The sequence below is a fragment of the Prionailurus viverrinus genome, chromosome X (genome assembly GCF_022837055.1).
Source record: "Prionailurus viverrinus isolate Anna chromosome X, UM_Priviv_1.0, whole genome shotgun sequence".
In the NCBI taxonomy this organism is placed as follows: domain Eukaryota; kingdom Metazoa; phylum Chordata; class Mammalia; order Carnivora; family Felidae; genus Prionailurus; species Prionailurus viverrinus.
Window position 1 is genome coordinate 87,091,786 of NC_062579.1, and position 20,392 is coordinate 87,112,177.

The 20,392-nt window shown below is 38.7% G+C and overlaps 1 protein-coding gene across 1 annotated transcript in view; it reads left to right on the plus strand.

The window, feature by feature from the left end:
• HTR2C (5-hydroxytryptamine receptor 2C) overlaps positions 1-20,392 on the plus strand; it is a 152,194-nt gene that overhangs the window by 26,179 nt on the left and 105,623 nt on the right. The window lies entirely within an intron of this gene.

Here is a 20,392-nt window from a genome sequence, read left to right on the forward strand (position 1 = left end):
CAATCTCTCTGCATTATTTCTTACATGTAACTGCATGTGAATTTACACTTATCCCCAAATAAAAAGTTTACTTAAAAAAACGTATATGGGGGCGCCTGGGTGGCGCAGTCGGTTAAGCGTCCGACTTCAGCCAGGTCACGATCTCGCGGTCCGTGAGTTCGAGCCCCCCCGTCGGGCTCTGGGCTGATGGCTCAGAGCCTGGAGCCTGTTTCCGAATCTGTGTCTCCCTCTCTCTCTGCCCCTTGCCCGTTCATGCTCTGTCTCTCTCTGTCCCCAAAATAAATAAACGTTGAAAAAAAAAATTAAAAAAAAAAAAACAAAAAAAACCAAAAACGTATATGTAAGGCATAAGTAAGATTTGGAGCATTCTAGACTCAGTCTGTACTAAGACCGGGAACTTCTCATCTCTCAGGAGATCCTGATCCCTCTAGTGAGAAATAATATATATAAAATATAAAAATGCATAATAATATATGCATAATGTTTAAAATATCAAGTATAAATTAATAAAATATAAAGTTTAAGTATAGGCTTCGCAAAGCGGGTATCTCTATACCAAGTTGCTGCTATTTCAGAAATTACATACTTGGGACACTTGGGTGGCTCAGTCGGTTGAGCATCTGACTTCGGCTCAGGTCATGAGTTCGAGCCTCACATCGGGTTTGCTGCTGTCAGCCTGTCAGCGCAGGGCTCACTTTGGATCCTCTGTCCCCTCTCCCTCCCTGCCCCTCCCCTGCTTGTGCTCTCCCCCCAAATAAATAATCTTCAAAAATTACAGACTTCAGTAAGGACCATGTTGACCAACAACGTCATAAAAAATTCTTTATAAATCTATTGGACTAAGTTGTCCCTCTACTATAGATAATTAACCCAGGTATCAACTGAATCGTAAACTGAAAACTCTGTTTTCTCTAAATAATATTCGGCAGGTCGTTAGAATCCTACAGCACCATTAGCCCCAAACCTATATTTCAATCACATCTCAGGTATTTTCAGTACAATTTTAATTTTTCCTAGCCACCATTTTAGCCATAGTTTCATAATCTTCAGAAACAAACAAAAAAAAAAAACTATGAGACCCCTAAAATGAATAAGGTCAAGTCTTCACCTTTCCTTTGTAAAATTTCCTGCTGCTGTGCAAGTGCCCAAATTGTTCAGCTGGATAAGACACTGTGTGCCTACAAACTCAACTTGACTTTCTGTGGTGATGACACTCAGAAAAAGCCACCGAATAAAAGGTTAAATCTCTCAGTATTTATAGTCACCAGCAGAAATGTCTTTTTCCTCACCTGTTTAAAATCACTAATAAATTCGTATCATATAGTTGAGATGTGGCTACTTGGAATTTTGTTACCAGAATTACCTTACATTCTACAATTTCAATGTAGTATCAAAATTTTATTAGTTCTCAAAAAATGATATCCAGCCCTAACATTCTTATTAACATGTATTAGAAAAACAGTTGCTCTTGTCCTCCGGATTTCTTGCCAGCCTTCCAAGATTCCTGCAAATAAGCAGGTGTGTGTTCCCAACATTATAAAGTTAAGAGGAATAAAACCTTAGACAACACACACACACACACACACACACACACACACACAAATAATAAACATTTGCCTAGCCAAGTATTATGTGATCTTATGCCTCTCTTCCTGCAAATAGATTTCTTTTTTTTATGTTTATTTGTTTATTTTGAGAGAGAGACAGAGAGACAGAGACAGAGAGCAGGAGCACAAGCAGGGGAGGGGCAGAGAGAGAAGGAGAGACAGAACCCCAAGCAGGCTCCATGCCATCAGCACAGGGCCCGATGCGGGGCTCAAACCCACAAACTGCGAGATCATGACCTGAGAGGAGATCAAGAGCGGGACGCTTAACTGACTGAGCCACCCAGACAGTCTTGCAAATAAATTTTTTAAGACTAGACAGTTTTAAGAAAACTAATGATCCATTTATATACATTTATTATTTATAGAAATGGTAATAACAATTTACTCAAATCGATATATAAAAGTGAGTATTATCACATTTATTTTGTTCAAGATGTTATGACATCCCAGTTTATTTCAGTAATTAAAAATCAGTATTCAATAACCCCAGAAGAAAATAAAAGCTAACAATAATAATGAATGTTCAGCCTAAGGGTGCTTCGTTATCAAGTTGCCTTGAGGTCCCTATTAGGTCTTTCAAAAGCAGATGCTTTTTCTGAGGTTTTTAAGTACATGAAGCTTTCTCCATCATATACAACCATCCTCAAACAGAGGAAACACTGGATTATTGAACAGATTAATGTTCAGATAACAAGTAAATTAACAATGGAGAAAAAAGAGCACATTCGATCAAAATCAATACCAATACAAAGGTAAGTAGTGCGTGTAGGCACAAATGCATGAATTGATTGACTCATATTAAAAATTCCCCAGAAGGACACAAAATATTTATTGAATATTCTATTTGAACTATCTCCCCTCTTCGTTTTTTGTTTTTTTCTGACAAGGACACTTTGACCTTCGATGTATAGTACTATAATAAAGAACCAAGATGAATAAGTTTTAACATCTACATAATAGTGACAATTTCCTCCCATGTTCTTGCACAAACAAAAGGAATTTCTTTTCTTGGGGCCCCTGGGCGGCTCAGTCAGTTAAGTGTCTGACTTCACCTCAGGTCATGATCTCGCAGGTCAAGCCCGACATCGGGCTCTGTGCTGACAGCTCAGAGCCTGGAGTCTGCTTTGGATTCTGTGTCTCCCTCTCTCTCTCTCTCTCTCTCTCTCTGCCCTTCCCCCACTCACACTCTCTCTGTCTCTCTCTCAAAAACAAGTTAAAAAAAAACCTTAAAAAATAAAACAAAATGCCGTTTCTCAAAATTTTAGTCTCCAGTTTCGTAAGAATTAAAAATACTCATGACCAGGCTTATAGGTATTTACCATTTCCAAATTTGAAGAAATCAGTTCCCAACTTCCTAATGACTACAGTTCAAGTTAAATCTCCTCTTGTTTTATATATCCAGGGCTGAACTGGTTGTATGCCAAGCCTTTCCGATGAACTGTCTTGATTCCTAACCTTTTCTCCCCTTGAAAAATAAATATATATACGTATGTTTATTTCACCCCTCCCTCTTTCAGCTGGTTCCATTTGATAGGTCTGATGTGCTACTATTGTGAGTATATTTAAAATGAACATATGCACATACATATTAAGATTGTATGTTTAAAATTTAACTGCTTTGACAGGTAAAGTACATCTTTTAAACTATTAAATGAAAAAAACCTGACTTCAAAACTCAATCTCAATATAGATCTTACAAGTCTGAACTGATCCTTTCCCTCGGTCTTCTGTTTCAAATTTCCTTTTTGGTTTTTCTTTACCCAAATATCTAAGTCATATTTAAGTTTACACAGGGCCTGTCAGACGAAAGGTCCCCGATCTATCAATCGCGACTCCTTGGATGGTTTCTGGACTTTGAATGCTTTGTACAAAACTCATTGCGAAGTGAAACAAAGCCATGCCCTCAGACATCTTGCCTGCTCTAGGGTCTGATCCGTCTTTCTCACGCCTCATGGAGTAATAACTTCTCAGCACACTCTCCTGCACCTTGGAAATTGCCATCTTATTCCCCATCCATAGTTCTTCTCGGTGGGGTTCTCCCACCCCATTACCATTTACTCAGATTCAATGGGAATCATTCAACATCATTCATTCGTTAGTTTTGACCACTCGCTATACGTATAGTGATACAGGAGGAAAAGAAAAGAGATGTAGGTTTATGGAATTCACAGCCTAGTTGGTGAGGCAGAAACAGAAGAGTAGCAGACAGCATCTTCATTTCAGAAACTGATTGTCATTCATAAAGCACAGATACTTTTGGAGGAAGCAGAGGCGAATGACCCCGTAACAAGCAAAAAGGAATAGGCAAAAAGAAAACTGTAAGTGGTTTAAACCACACACTTGCCAATCTGATTAACTTTGCAGGATTAAACTTTAATGTATTATTGTCATTATTATGACAAATTCTACATAGTTTTGTAATGGGCATCCTCCAAGAGTCTTCCTGCCAAGTGTTTACAGCTTTCTCTCAGGCAATTTTCTCCCACCGATGTATGGGGATGCCAGATGAGAGCGATTTCTCTTGCAAAGCCTTTGGATTAATTTATGCAAATATGGGCAGTCCATTCTTGAATTTCTGATTCTCTATCCAGACATTATCACCTAATAGCTACCACTTACTGCTCATGATGCTTTGACATCCATTATTTAATTTGCCACGGTGGAACAGTACTAACCCAAAACCTCTTTGTGACAGCCGTGATTTTTTTTCAGACAACAACATATCTATCATTCATTTGCAAGTCCTCAACCAAACTAATCACCCAGAGGACTTGGGGGGCAGAGGTTCACCCCTTCACCACTGGCATGCAATTCATTCAGTCAAACCTCTCTGTGCGCAAAAGTAGCTTCTAGGCCATTTGTTAAGGAAACGCATGATCTATTTTAGTAGCTTTTCTTTTTATTCAGAGAAAATACTTTTAGAAATTGAAAACACCACAATACAAACGCACCATTTTAATGGACTACAGCAAGTAAACCTCTCTATGTTTTTTTTAAAGATTTAAAGAATTCCTTATAATATTTTTCCAAAGTAGGGCTAGTTGTAAAAATTACCTAAATACTCCATTTGTATCCATTTGAGAAGGTTAAGTGTATTGGATTTGGTCCTCTCTTCACTTGAGTGAAGAAATCTGTTGATCAGAAATAAGTCTAGTAGCTAAAATTCCTGTGTCAGTTTTAAGAGGGTTAGTTGTTAACAAAATATACCAGAGGATTGTCTGTATACAAAGAAAATTCATGAACTATTTAAGTATGTTATGGGAATTTGAAAAGATTTGAAGACTAGAAGAAGAGAGAACAAAAACTGTTGACTAGTGGGGCACCTGGGTGGCTCAGTCGGGTGTTTGACTTTGGCTCAGGTCATAATCTTAGGGTTCATGGGGTTGAGCCCCACGTCAGGCTCTGCGCTGACGGCTCAGAGCCTAGAGCCTGCTTTGTATTATGTGTCTCCTTCTCTCTCTCTGCCTCTCCCCTGCTCATGCTCTGTCTCTCTCTCTCTCAAAAATAAATAAACATTTAAAAAAATTTAAAAAATCGTTGACTAGTAACCCCATGAAGCACAAGACTACAATCACATTTCATCTTCACATTTTATAATAAATGTCATTAATTGAGAACATACTATTTCCTAGGCATTCTACAAAAAATGTTGCACGTATCAGCTCATTTAATCCTCACAAAATAATATCCATGATTTGTTTTTTTCATGGCTTAAACATGAAGAAACTAATGTTTAACCAAACTTATATTTAGCTATGTTCCTACAAATTTACTACATGTATGTATAATATACAAATATATATATATATATGTATATATACATATATATGTATATATACAAATATATATGTATATATATGTATATATACAAATATATATATGTATATACACACACACACATACACACACATATACAGATGGTAAATGTTCTTTGGGATTTATTCCATTAAAATGGGACATATGCTTATAAGCTAAGTGTTGCTCCATTAGATGATTTTATCTTCATTTCTTTTGAAGAGTTCCTTAAAGTCTAACTCTCTTTTTTCTAGACATTTATACCTTTTAGTAAAGGATAGATATTGTCCAACCCAGACTCCAGAAATACACTTGGAAAAGAGACTTGGGAATATATCTAGGAATTATAGATCCACCCTCTTATTTTTCACCGTCATCCCAGGGGTTTTCAGGGATTCCATCAAAACCCTTTCAGTGGAGCCCAAGTTGTCCTCAATATTTTGGAAAAGCTATAGTGTATACAATTACACACGTGATAAGCAGAATCTCTCCGAATTCTTTGAATTGGTTAACAAGTAATAAGACAGTCTTCTCAAGTATATAAAATAGCTCCAAAATTTGTATACCCAGAGCTCATTTTCTTATTTGTGTAAAGGTGATACACATTCCTAGATAAATGATATATTAAGTTCTATGACACCGATACTCAGAGGTCATGAACTGGCAAGCCCTTTATCTGACTTCTGCCTGCAGGTGAGTTTTGCTTGGGCCTAGCCAACGATTTTAAAACGTTGTAAACTGGATACCTTTCAACAACGTGTAGATTCATCTTTGCTGTGTTTTCTGTTAGTCCCAATTTTCTCACACCTAGGTGTCTTCCTCATATTGCCTACCTTGTCCCTAAAGACACTCAAGCTGGAGACAGGCCTCACAGCGTGTGAGCACAAGAGAGACAACCTCGATGTCAATACCCTACAGCCACTGGCTTGTTCATCCCCCTTAGCTTAACAAGTTACTCCAGTCCCCTAGAAAAACACACACGTTCCGTCCAAGTATTTCTACAAGTCCCTACGAGTTGTCTCACATGTAATCACGAATAAATCAATCCGTATCACGCGCTGCTGCAGCTGCTCTGGGCTTTCGTCAAGCACGTATGTATGCACCATCACCTGCCACCATTTACTGTATCCGCTGGTCATTCATCATCCGCCACTGGGCGTCCATCATCCGCCACTGGGCATCCATCATCATTTGCTGGGCATCCACTGAGTACCGCCATGTCTGTTGGGCGTCCACAATCTCCCACCAGGCATTGTGGTCTCTGTTGATGCTCTGCCATTTCACCACCAGCGCCTTCCATGAGAATGCTGCTTCCCTGGCTTGGGTGCTGTTACCTGGTGCTGCCCTCAAGATATCACATGGTACTGCATTTGCTTCAGTCTTTATTATACTCAGTGTTCCTTGCAGAAGTTAGGACTATGCCCCTCCATACTTTGTGGAATGTTCTGTTACCCAAACATTGAAAGACCAATGCTTGTCTCTGCCCCCTTCACAGAATCTCTGCGCAAAACGGCTTTTTGTTTTCTTTTTCATTTTCTCCTTATTGTCGTCTGCCCAGGGTTTACACACTCTGTAGGGCTAATTTAGAGTTGATTTACAGATGCCTTAAATCCGGTCCTCCGCCCTCTGAGAGACTAAGCGGTGACCTTGCCAGTCTTGTGTGCTTGTACATACCTAGACTTTATCCCTGTATCTGGCATCTTTTAAATGAATAAATGAATAACTCATGAGGTTAGATACTGGGGATTCCCTGCCCCCACACATCCAGACCTATGAATCTTTCGCAGGGCAACCAAACTTGTTGGTTCAAACGTCTTCGAATATCTCCCTTCCCTCTTCAGATACACGTAATCATTTTGCTGCAAGCTCTTTATCCTATGGCAAAAAAAATTTTACCAGGTAAGTTTCAACTTTAAGTGTAAAATCAATATACTTATGAAAAATTACAGTGACCCATATTAAAGAATACAATCCAGAAGTTCTGGTTGTTGTTTGTATCTCTAGAGTCTGCTTTCTCTAGTTATTCTTTGCACTTTATTTCTCTTCTTTTTTCCTTAGAGGTATGCAGCTTTGGCAGATTAATTACTGCTTTCATTCTCCAATAAATTCACAAAATAAATTCAAAAGATAATTTTAATGAACATTCCAATGCTACTTGTAAGGGTCGTATGACCACAGGCACATAGCCAGCAATGTCTAAGCTAAGTAATAGCAACTAGCACCTAACTGAATGCTTGCTTCGTGTGACGCCCTCATGGTAAGGAAGGTGACGATGATAATTATAATAGCTGGCTTTAGCCGAGCACTATATGGGAGGAAAAACGTTCCTGGGACCCTGCAAATTAAATTGGCAAAAGGCAGATTAACAAGAGAGTTTATTATGATACATATGAACGCCTTCATAGAAAACAAGACCCAAAGAAGCAGCTGGATCTGGGGCTTATGGACCATCGTAACAAAGAGCAATATATTGGGAGAAGTGATAAGACAAAAGAAAAAGGCTTTTGGAAACCAATTTGACAATTTCATATTTAAAAAAAAAAAAGAAAAGGGCTTTGAGCTTCTAGGGGTGGTATATCGTGGAAGGTAAATATGTGGAGAAAACTAATAGAAGGTAAAGGTTATTTTACTAAGGTTTGCTATACAGGTTCAATTTCGTGCGATCCTGGGGAGGATAAGTGTGTTTCCAGAGATTAAGAGCAATTCTCTTCAGGGTGCTTGGCTGGCTCGGTTGGTTAAGCTTTCGACTCTTGATTTCGGCTCAGGTCATGATCTCACGGTTCGTGAGTTCGAGGCCTGCCTCAGGCTCCATGCTGACCCTGGGGAGCCTGCTTAGGATTCTCTCTCTCTCTCTCTCTCTCTCTCTCTCTCTTCGGTCCCTCCTTCTTTCTCTCTCTCTCTCTTTCTCGAGATAAAGAAACAAACTTAAAAATATATAAAAAAGAGGGTGGTTCAGTCAGTTAAGCCTCCAACTCTTGGTTTTGGCTGAGGTCACGATCTCATGATTTGGGGGGAATCCAGCCCCACGTCAGGCAGGCTCCGTGCTAACAGTACAGAGTCTGCTTGGGGTTCTCTCTCTTTCTCTTTCTCTGCCCCTCTTCCGTTCTCTCTCTCTCCCTCAGAAATGAAATAAATAAATAAATAAGAATAAAATGGAACATAGCTTCAAACGGAGAGGGAGGCAAACCATAAGAGACTCTTAAATACGCAGAACAAACTGAGGGTTGAGGTAGGGGGGGGAGTAGTGGGTGATGGGCATCGAGGAGGGCACTTGATGGGATGAGCCCTGGGCATTGCATGGAAGCGATGAATCCCGGGAACCTACCCCCGAAACCAAGAGCACACTGTATATGCTGTATGTGAGCCAATTTGACAATAAATTATAATAAGTAAATAATTAATTCAAAAAATATCATTAGCTAGAAAAAAAGAAAAGAAGAAAAGAAACCTTTATATAGAGAGATAGACAGAGATAGATATAAAGAGTAATTCTCTTCTTGGCATGGGAGAAAGAAACTTTAAAGGAGGGAAATTTATACTCCACCGTTGGACCGAAAGGGGGAGAAGAGCGCTGTTTGTCCATCTATCACTTCTCAGTTGCCTTTAGCTCAAAAGAATTCGTATGCCCAAATGGCCTACTTTGGGGTGGCATACTCTGATCCTTCAGCACTTAACTCTGTGTCTGCTACCTCATGTACTGCTCACAGTCAATAAAGGTAAGGAAAGCTGAAGCATACAATCTTACTGGATTTTAGGGCCGTAAAAGGCTAACCTCCATTCTCCTTTCGATGCCCGATATTAAGGGCCCCACTTCCCCAGCTGTTCAGACTTGTATTTCTGCCACCGAGCCCTGGAAATGTGAAGACTCAATGCTGGTTCTTGCTTCCTGACTTGATATGGCTCTAGAGACACAGAGTAACGTAACTGAAAAAATAACCTCCGGTAGATCCAGGAGTCATTTCTCCGGACCCTAGAGTGATAATAACAGTTAACGCTTATTGTACGTTCACTAGAGCTATACATGGTCCTAGCTGTTAGACACTCTTTTAGAACCATAGCTTTCTTCACAAAAATTTCATTATTTTGCATTTATAATGCATCTGTAATGCATTTCAGTGCATTTCAGACTCTTAACACCCTCTTAGACACAAAGTTTGAAAGCCCAGCTTTCAAAGCCTTTATTATCATGTGATTCGAAGACAGAATGAAGAAGTGGGGAAGGGTCAGAATATATCTTCAATTAGTTGAAGGATTTTCATGCTCCTCTGGCTCCAAAAGATAAGAGCCAGATAAATGGGAGAAGATAAGGAAGCACATTAGGGTTCAATTAAATGGCCTTTATTGATGAAAAGCTCTACTTTTCAAGGAAACTCCATTGCTGGAGTTTGTACAAAGAATTTCTCCTTCGAGTAGGAGTTTGAACTAGGTATTTTCTAGGTGTTTTTCTATGTTTTGAGATTCTGTAATTAAACTTCCTACTGCTGTCACTTTGAACAAGTTACCTACTCGGAGTCTGAAATTATCATTATGGAGGTCGAAGTATACGGCTTTTGTGTATGATAGGGAGATGAAAAGAATTACTATTTCATAAAACAGGGTTATGTGCCTATAGTTGTGAGAATCAATTTGCTGGAGCTAATCAGTAATTAGTCCAAGGAAAAAAAAGTAAATTCTTTCTGTTCCTAGATGAAAACACTACTCACTAATTAGATATTATTTTAATAACTCAGAAGACATTTTTCTCTCTTATTGCCATCTAAGTGAACATATAAGAAAATCTACTTAGAAATGAATGGACTGGGTATCCATAACCTTCACTCTTACACATTATGAGATGATTAAGGATAGCCTCCTTAGCCTCTATTTCAAAGGGCAGTCATTCAATCTTGAAAACTGCCTTTCACTTCTTTCTCTTCCTCCTTAGTCAAATTTCTATATTCTGTGAGTGCCGAAATTTGTTTTGTGTTAAATAAAGCATCAGAAATCTAAAATCTTAGCACAAGTTTTCACTCCTATGTGGATCCTGAGAAACTTAACAGAAGACCAGGGGGGAGGTGAAGGGGGGGGGGAGTTGCAGAGAGGGAAGGAGGCCAACCATAAGAGACTCTTAAAAACAGAATAAACTGAGGGTTGATGGGGGTGGGAGGGAGGGGAGGGTGGGTGATGGGCATTGAGGACGGCACCTGTTGGGATGAGCCCTGGGTGTTGTATGGAAACCAATTGGACAATAAATTATATAGAGAAAAGATAAAGCAAAATGAGAAAAAAAAAGAAATCTAAAATCTTTGCACTCTAATTGCTTTGCATTCCAAATATACCAAAGACAGGTGCTCTGCACATTGTTCACATAAAACTAAGTCCCCAAAATAAGCTTTGTGAGTCTTTTCCATGACTTAATGACAGGACAGTGTTTCTTTTTTAAATAAGAATATCAAGGGGTGCCTGGGTGGCTCAGTCGGTTGAGTGTCGGACTTCAGCTCAGGTCACGATCTCGCGGTCCGCGAGTTCGAGCCCCGCGTCGGGCTCTGGGCTGATGGCTCAGAGCCTGGAGCCTGCTTCGGATTCTGTGTCTCCCTCTCTCTCTGCCCCTCCCCCGTTCATGCTCTGTCTCTCTCTGTCTCAAAAATAAATAAACGTTAAAAAAAATTTTTTTAAATAAATAAATAAATAAGAATATCAACATGACAAACAGGTTGAGTGAGATTTTTTCTACACTGTGGATTTCTCACTGAGAAATGGTTAATAAAATAGGTAGTAGAGGTGGAATTTGAACTACCTGTTTATTTATCTCTATTTTCTTTTCTTTTTTAAAAAAATGTTTATTCTGAGAGAGAGAGAGCGCGCGCACACATGTCGGGGAAGGGCAGAGAGAGAGAGGGAAAGAAAGAACCCCAGGCAGGCTCCAAGCTGTCCGCGCAGAGCCCAAAAGTGGGCCTCGAACTCACAAACTGTGAGATTATGATCTGATCAAAATCAGGAGTTAGACGCTTGACTGACTGAGCCGCCCGGATGCCCCGGCTTATCTCTATTTTCATTATTTAATTACATGTTAAGAGATATGTGAGGGTCTTTATGGAAGTGTATATACAATTACAAAGCAGCCCGAGCCATGGCAGATCCTTATTTCTATTTTCTACGCAATTGTAGGATCACGGCCTCTGTGGATTTTAACCCTATTCAGAAAGCAGCAGGGGAGAAAGTATTCTGAATCAGTACTTACAGTACACATAGGAAAGTTAGGTCAGACCATGTTCTGCAGAGCAAAAGCTTTCCTTATTCTAGATAGAGTTCAGTTTTTAGAATGCCAAAGAATTACACTAGCTAATGAAAACCACACAGTATTTTCGCCTCACGATTATGTAGGAAAAAACCTTGAAGGAGAACTAAAAGAAAGACATTTAATATTTCCCAAGCACTTATTTATTTTTCTATTTTGCTTTAACTCCATCTCATATATTCTTGGTTTAATATCGTCTCCATATTTGTATTTATAGGGAGAAAGAACTTTTCTGGGCTCCCTATTTTAGTAACAAGTACAGAGGAGAAAAGGTAAATATGTGGTGTTGAACTAATAGCCCAAGCTAAGTTTCATATATTTCATTTGAAATGGAAAACATATTCAAAATCGAGTGTAGATAAATAATGAAAAGTAAATTCCGTGTTCTTTTTACAAAATTTTTTTAGCTATTAATTTTTTTGAGGGAGAGAAAGCAAGCCGGGGAGGGTCAAAAAGAGAGGGAGAGAGAAATCCCAAGCAGGTTCTGTGCTGTTAGCACAGAGCCTGACCCGGGGGCTCGAACTCACGAGCTGTGAGATCATGACCTGAGCCAAAACCAAGAGCTGGAGGCTTAACAGACTGAGCCACCCAGGCGCCCCAATTCCTTATGTTCTTTGAAGTCTTTCTTGTGATGGGAGAGACTGACGTCTGATTTTCAATTCCTCAAAAACTTGATTACAATCTCTGTATATGCATGAATGTCACCCGTGGGTGAGACATAAAAACCATCGTAATCAACCCTTATGTTCTCTAAAAGGGATATAGGGGTAAAGAATAAAGACTGCAAGCGATTTCTACTAAACATTATAATACATTTTGCTTAATTACCAATAAAATGAAAATTTTTGAATAGAAAAGTTATATTAAAGCTAAATATCAACATTAATCATATACATGTTTGAATTTTGTAGTTTCCTATTCTTTGCTCCAATTCTAACTAAAAACTACTGTGTTTTAACTAGATCTGTTTTGATCAAATGACTCTTAAATAATGCCCTATTAATATTGTGACTTTGGGCAAATCAATGGATATATCTAAGAATTAGATTCTCCTTTACTAATGACTAGCTTTTACTGTGTACTTATCGTGGTAAGTATTTTAATCCACATGATCTCCCCTAGCATCTGCTTGATAGGTATTTGTAAACATTAAAGACTGAAATTGAAAAAATTTAGTAAGCTGTAAATCTTGACACAATTTTAAGATATTATTTTTTATATTACATTGAACCAAGTCTCTAGCTATAATTAAAAAAAATATGCATAAAGGGGTGCCTGGGTGCTCAGGCGGTTGAGTGTCCTACTTTGGCTCAGGTCATGATCTCACAGTTCATGAGTTCGAGCCCCACATCCGGGTCTGTGCTGACAGCTCGGAGCTGAGAGCCTGCCTCAGATTTTATGTCTCCCTCTCTCTCTGCTTCTCCCCCACTTGCACTCTGTCTCTCTTTCAAAAGAGTAAATAAATACATAAACATTTTTTTAAAAGATATGCATATGAAAATGTACACTATGTATTTCCACCTCTACCAAAGCAAATATTCTGGAGGTATTTTCTTGGTTTTAGTATTATATATACATATGTATGTATGCATACATATATATACATGTATATGTGTATATGTGTACATATATGTATATATACATATATGTGCACGCCTACACATATACATGTATGTACATGTATAGGCATAGGTATACATGTATGTATATGTATAGGCACATGCATATATACATAGCTACATGTATGTAGGTATACATGTATGTACATGTGTAGGTATGTACCTATATGTATATATACATATACATATATATGTATATATATATGGGCTCAGTTTAATTATAATGAAGTAAGGTAAATGTCTTATAGTTTAAGTAGAGTAGGAAATTTAAATGAATACTTCCCCAAAAGTTATTTCATTTAAAAACATAAAGACAATTGTTGAAGACCACCATTTCATAAATAATTACAAATTACTGAACTTTTACTGTGATTCATTCACCTAAGTTTCGTTTTAATTAGTTATGTAAATAACCACATAAAAGAGGGAAGAGGCAGTAAGGAAATCTAAGACTGTATTTAATTCTAATGTAGACTATTGTGCCAGTGTGATTAAGAACTGTCTAGTTTTTACTGTGAAATAAACAAAGAATCTTAAAAGATATTGCTCATGCCATTATATGACACTTGTAACTCTCTCTCATGTTCTCTTGCATTTTTTTCAGACGTGTTAGGATTACTTGAAAAAAAATGACAATTTAACAGCATACAGGTGATAGTTAATAGGAAAAATGAAAGTACAGAAGGGCGGGGGGGGGGGCCTGGGTGGCTCAGTTGGTTAAGCGACAGACTTCCGCGGATCATGAACTGGGTCATGATCAGGTCAAGATCTCCCTGTATGTGAGTTCCAGCCCCGCGGGGGACTCTGTGCTGACAGCTCAGGGCCTGGAGCCTGCTTGGGATTCTGTGTCTCAGTCTCTCTGCCCCTCCCCCCCTCGTGCTCTGTCTCTGTCTCTCAAAAATAAATAAACATTAAAAATGAAGAAAAAATAAAAAAATAAAAATAAAAGTATAGAAAGGAAAAATAGTAGGACCACAAAGGTAAAACCTCAACTCACTTATGGCCTTGAGGAAATTACTATATGCCTCTATGCTATAACACAATAACAATAACAAAAATAGGATTAATAATAGTGAGAGCTATGATATATATTGGGGCCCAGCTATATGCCAAACACTTTACTCAAAACTTATGACTTAACCTAATAAAACTACATGAGGTAGGTACTATTATTTACCTTTTATAGATAAGGAAACCTAAGTCCAGGTTGTACAATGAGGAAGTGTGGATCTAACCTCAAAGTCTATATTCTTTCCAGTTTGCTTTGCTGTGTCATATAAATAATAGCAGTTCCTCAAATTTAATATTTTTACTTAGATTGTTCACCAAAACCTCAGAGCAGTCCTTCATTATAGGTATTATTATTCATACCTAACAAATCTGGCAGGAAAAAAAAATGCATATGTGTTGACTTGAAAAAAATATGCTTGGGCACCTGGGTGGCTCAGTCAGTTAAGTGTTCAACTTCAGCTCGGGTTGCGATCTCACGGTTCGTGAGTTCGAGCCCAGCATCCAGCTCTGTGCTGGCAGCATGGAGCCTGCTTGGGATTCTCTCTCTCTCTCTCTCTCTCTCTGCCCCTCCCCTGCTTGTGCTCGTGCTGTCTCTCTCCCTCTCAAAATAAATAAACATTTTTAAAAAAGAAAATAGCCATATATAGTTTCTAAAGGTTAAATCCTGGAGTAATCTTTGTCAAATTGGAGCATACGTTCTTAAATCATCTCAAAATGGAAACAAACAGAATTATATTCCTTTTCAACAATAAAGGTTATGTTTGTCAATGCAATCTTGGGATATTGATCTGATCTGCCAGAGATCACTTCTGCTGAGCAGCAGGTGCATTCCAAAAACTGTGATTACATATTCACTGCATTTTTTAGTCAGCCAAGTCAGATAACTGAAACCACAGAATTCATCCAGGGATTGAAATTAAACATTTTCCTTTATTAACTAATTAAATAAATCAAATAATTCTCAAAATGTCTTTCACTTTGTACATTTAATTTTATAGCTATCAGATTTGGTTTCCGCATCCTTTCTAAAATATCTTTCTGCATCCTTCCTAAAATATCTATCTAAATGAAATTAAAACCTTATTTTACCCAGAAGCCACTCCATCCCATTCAACCCCGTGACCAAACTCTACTATCTTTAACACTCTAAGAAACTCTTGTGGGTCCAGAAACAACCAGTTAGCCACCAGGATGGAGATGTTCCAACAATCTTTGATCTAACAATGATCAAAGAAAATAAAGGTCATAATTAAACTATTATAACTCAAGTGCTAAATCACAGTGAATATAAAACACATTCAATATCTGTTTTTTAGCACTGAACAAACAAAACACAGGAAATATAAATGTGTTAATCCCAATCCCTACCGACAAGGGAGTTTATAATATACTTATACACGTGTGTGTTTGTATGTGTCTGTGGGAAGCACAATTTGGAAAAAGAAATAATGAACAGGGGCGCCTGGGTGGCTCAATCAGTTGAGCATCCGATTTTGGCTCAGGTCATGATCTCACGGTTTGTGAGTTCGAGTCCTGCATCGGGCTCTGAGCTGACAGTGCAGAGCCTGCTTGGGATTCTCTCTCTCTCTCTCTCTCTCTCTCTCTCTCTCTCAAAATAAATAAAAGAAAGTAAAAGAAAATTTTAAATAAAGATAATGAACAACGTGGGGTTACATGCTAATGATGCAATGTATTGAACACATAATATATAGTTCAGAAATACAGTGGAGGGACATGTCCCCATGGTCAACCAGTGCAAAAAGAGCTTACAGCAGCAATATTTAAATGACCATGATAAAGTAGGTAACATTTTCCCAGCTATCAAACTGCTTCATAAATGGTCTTCTTCATACTTGCTAAATATACTCAAACCCAACTCAACATTGAGGAAAAACAGAGAAATGCAACTTAATTACACGTACACATTCAGGATCGCATCTTTTCACTAATAGTTTATTAAAAATACAACTGCTTATATTTTGTAGCTTTCAGAGATATCTAAATTCTTGCTAGTTCTTGTGAAAGAAAAATAGATATAGTGTAAAACGTCATGACCAATACTATCGAACAGAAACATGATGGCAAAAACATCCGGATAAAGCTAATATATTGATAACATTTTTACTAATAGATTGACAAAATATATATTGATAGTTACACTAATATATTGATGTCTAGATAGATAGATAAAAATTTTACCTCAATTACTATCTGCTGTGTTAAAAAACGGCACTAATACCTAAATAAAATGACCATTGGGGCGCCTGGGTGGCGCAGTCGGTTAAGCGTCCGACTTCAGCCAGGTCACGATCTCGCGGCCCGTGAGTTCGAGCCCTGCGTCAGGCTCTGGGCCGATGGCTCAGAGCCCAGAGCCTGGTTCCGATTCTGTGTCTCCCTCTCTCTCTGCCCCTCCACCATTCTTGCTCTGTCTCTCTCTGTCCCAAAAATAAATAAACGTTGAAAAAAAAAATTTTTTTTTTAAAAATAAATAAATAAAATGACCATTACTTGTGAGTCTCTCTCTGCCTCTCCCCCGCTTGTGCTCGCACTCCCTTTCAAAATTAATAAATAAACTTCTAAAAAAAATTTTAAGAAAGAAAGAAAGTTCACCCTGTATTAGGCTTTGTGCTTGGCATTACGAATACAGGGGTGAATAAACAGGGCCCTAGCCCCACAGGAACTTACTCACTTTTTACAAAATACTCGAATAACTTCAATGTCACATAGTCTAAAAAAAACAAAACCAAACACAAACAAATAAATAAATAAATGCTACATAGGCTAGCATTTTCTATTGTAGTGTCACTAGGTAAAACTTCTGATTTTCAGCATCAGCCTTGAACAATTCCTAGGGAATTTTTTTTTCTTTTTTTTTAAATAGCAGCTTCAGGTTTCTTTATTGTTACTATAGTACCAGGAACTCTGCTAATCACTTTACACATTACGGCGTCTGAGCCTCACAATAACAACATTACAGGGTGTATCGTATGATCTTGTTTTACAGATAAGGAAGCAATGGCTTTGGAGTATAATTATTCAACATCATATCAAAAGTGTCAGAGTCAGAATCTGAAGCTACTGTGGGTTTTTGTTTTTTTTTAAATTATTGTCCAGTTCCTAGAGAAATTTCAAAATCAGCAGCGGCTAAATTCAGTGACTCTGACTAAAGGTAACTCATGGAGATCTGAGATATCTATTTCTTTTTTTTTTTCCTTTTTATTTTATTTTAGAGAGAGAGAGAGAGAGAGCACGTGCGTGCAAGCCAGGGAGAGGGGCAGAGGGAGGGAGAGAGAATCTTAAGCAGGCTCCATGCTCAGAGTGGAGTCCAATGTGGGGCTCAACCCCACGACCCTGGGATCATGACCAGAGCCTAAATCAAGAGTCAGACACTCAACTGACTGAGCCACCCAGGTGCCCCTGAGATACCCATTTCTAATTAAAATCCTTGAGGCAAATAGTGGTTTTGTAACATCCTTCAGGAAATAAGATGAAATGCAGAAGGGGAGAATGCCTATGTCTACATGACAACAAAGGTTTGCACCATTTGTGGGTGGTACTGTCGATGAAAGGATTAGTCGCATTCCTTTTTCAAAGGGGCTTCTTAACATTGCAAGTGAAATGTATCGGAGGTGCCTCGTCAGTCCATCTGTCAATGCAGATGTCAATAAGCATGAAATGCCACTAAATCTCGGTGGTATTTCTCGAGGTGTCATAGTACTATAGGAAATGGGTTTTGGTATCGGACGAACATGGATTTAAATCCTTATGTTACCATCTTCTCACCTGGGACAAATGACTTATTACTTCTGAATCACAATGTCTTCATCTGTAAAACAGAAACGAGCATCTAACAGATGGCACCGAGGGTCTGTGGTCATGTGTATGGAACACCTGGCATTTAGTATGCACGTGATATTGTAATATTATTAATGAAATTACTCTGAGGAATTTATTCCAGTAGAATGTTATTTTGGAAGCCCTGAAAAGAAGTGACCAGGAAAATTCTGTCTAACTTCACATGCCACCAACTTCTGACCATCTGCCCCCAAAAAAGATAGGATAGTAGAATGAGATCACAGAACAAGAAAAAAGAATGCAATATCTCGTAAGCCAGCTTACAAATGCGATGACTGTCTAGCCTTGTGAATAGTATTTGATTAGCGTCTTTGTGTGTGTGTATAGATAGATAGATAGATGGAGAGGGAAATAATCATTCATATTTCATATATATATATATTGATGGAGAGGGAAATAATCATACATATTTCATTTTCCCATTCATATATGCTTTTGTTGCCATTTCCATGTTAAAGAAAAAAAGTTTGGGGCGCCTGGGTGGCTCAGTTGGTTAAGCGTCTGACTTCAGCTCAGGTCATGATCTCACGGTTCATGGATTCGAGCCCCGCATCGGGCTCTGTGCTGACAGCTCGGAGCCTGGAGCCTGTTTCAGGTTCTGTGTCTCCCTCTCTCTCTGCCCCTCCCCCACTCGCGCTCTGTCTCCCTCTGTCTCAAAATTAAAAAAAAAAAAAAATTAAGAAAAAAAAAGAAAAAAGTTTGTGTCTGTCATTTTGAAAACAAAGCTCCTATGAGCTACCATGAAGCGTCCTATGTAAGAGGCAGTGACTGACCCTCTAGGGATTAGATGGGGGGTTGTGCTGTGTAGTAAGGAATCTTTGCTGTCCCAGGTCAGAGGTGGAAAAAACCTTAGACTCCAGGCTAAAGACTCCAGTGCTCATCCTGATTCTCTTTCTGTTACTATCTTTTGGGACTCTGCACAAACAAAAGAAATGGAAAATAAAATATATATAGGGCCAAATGACAAAAGAGAGTATGAGAAGTTTTGTGTATAAATCCTACACCTGAACCTTAATCATGGACTGACCCACCTCGCCGGGACTCCATTTGAGAAGGCTTTTGGCAAAAGAACAAATTGCCTCTGGTTGCAGCCTCATTTTCCAGTTGTCTGCACAGGTCTTTAGGGGTAATAAAGGGTGCCTAGACCTGAATCTGGTTCGTATCAGTGGATAACTAGTAAGGACAGTGGGAGCAAAATTGTAGAGATGTGTTATCTTGGGTGGGAGACTGTAGTTGATATCCTAAATATTTAACTCATTTGTGCACAATCTTTCCATTTATCATTGAAGAACCTTGGAAAGCAGATAAAACAGGCAATTTTCTCAAGCTTTCGGAAGGGAAACTAAATCCCAAGGTGGGTGTACACATACAGACAGTAGAACAAATCTTTCTCCTCCCTTCCCTACACTCATTAGAACCACAGAATATGGATTCTTCTGTGCCCTGCGTATCAGAAGCAGAGTTAGGCACCTGTGAACGGTATCGATGTTTTACGCATAAAATCTCTAAAACGGCCTCATATTCTAAGTAATAATCCTTGAAACTCAAGGCGACAACTGCTTCTCGTGAACAGTGGGGCCCTGGGCTCGTTCAGACTCACATCCCCGCTACTCTGAAAGGCCACTGGGGAATGGTTTTAGTCCAAGGCTAGCAAGTATTTCAAATAACTCTACACTTTAATGAAAATCTCTCCAGTTGTTAGATGTCAACTTATTTGTAAGAGAACTGGAGGCATTAGGCACAGGACAAGATTTTAGGGGTTTATTCAGCAATGAGTTCTGTTTTCTGAAGTATGGCAAAGTGGGCTTTTTGGAACAACACTACCAAATAAGTATATTGGATATATGGATGTGTGTGTGTGTGTGTGTGTGTGTGTGTGTGTGTGTGTGTACATATCAAAGAACTGACAAGATAGTAAGGAATAACGTCGGCAAAATTTTAGTTGGGGGCGGAACCCCGATATAGGATTGAAGCACCTTTTGCCCTATAGATAATTTGCTAAACAAGGGAGTTTGAAAGTATGCAGACAGGAATGCAAACAGATCATCCTCATTTTAAGTCGGCTTCCTAAAGAACTATACCCTGACAGAAGGGTAAACCAGACCCAAACCTGAACCACACTCTCACCCCTGCAGTTTGTAAGGAAAAGTGTCTTGGAGTGGAGGGGTGAAGGGAACCTGTTTTTGATCAATTCTAACCACAAGCCAGGGCACACAGTGATTTGCAAT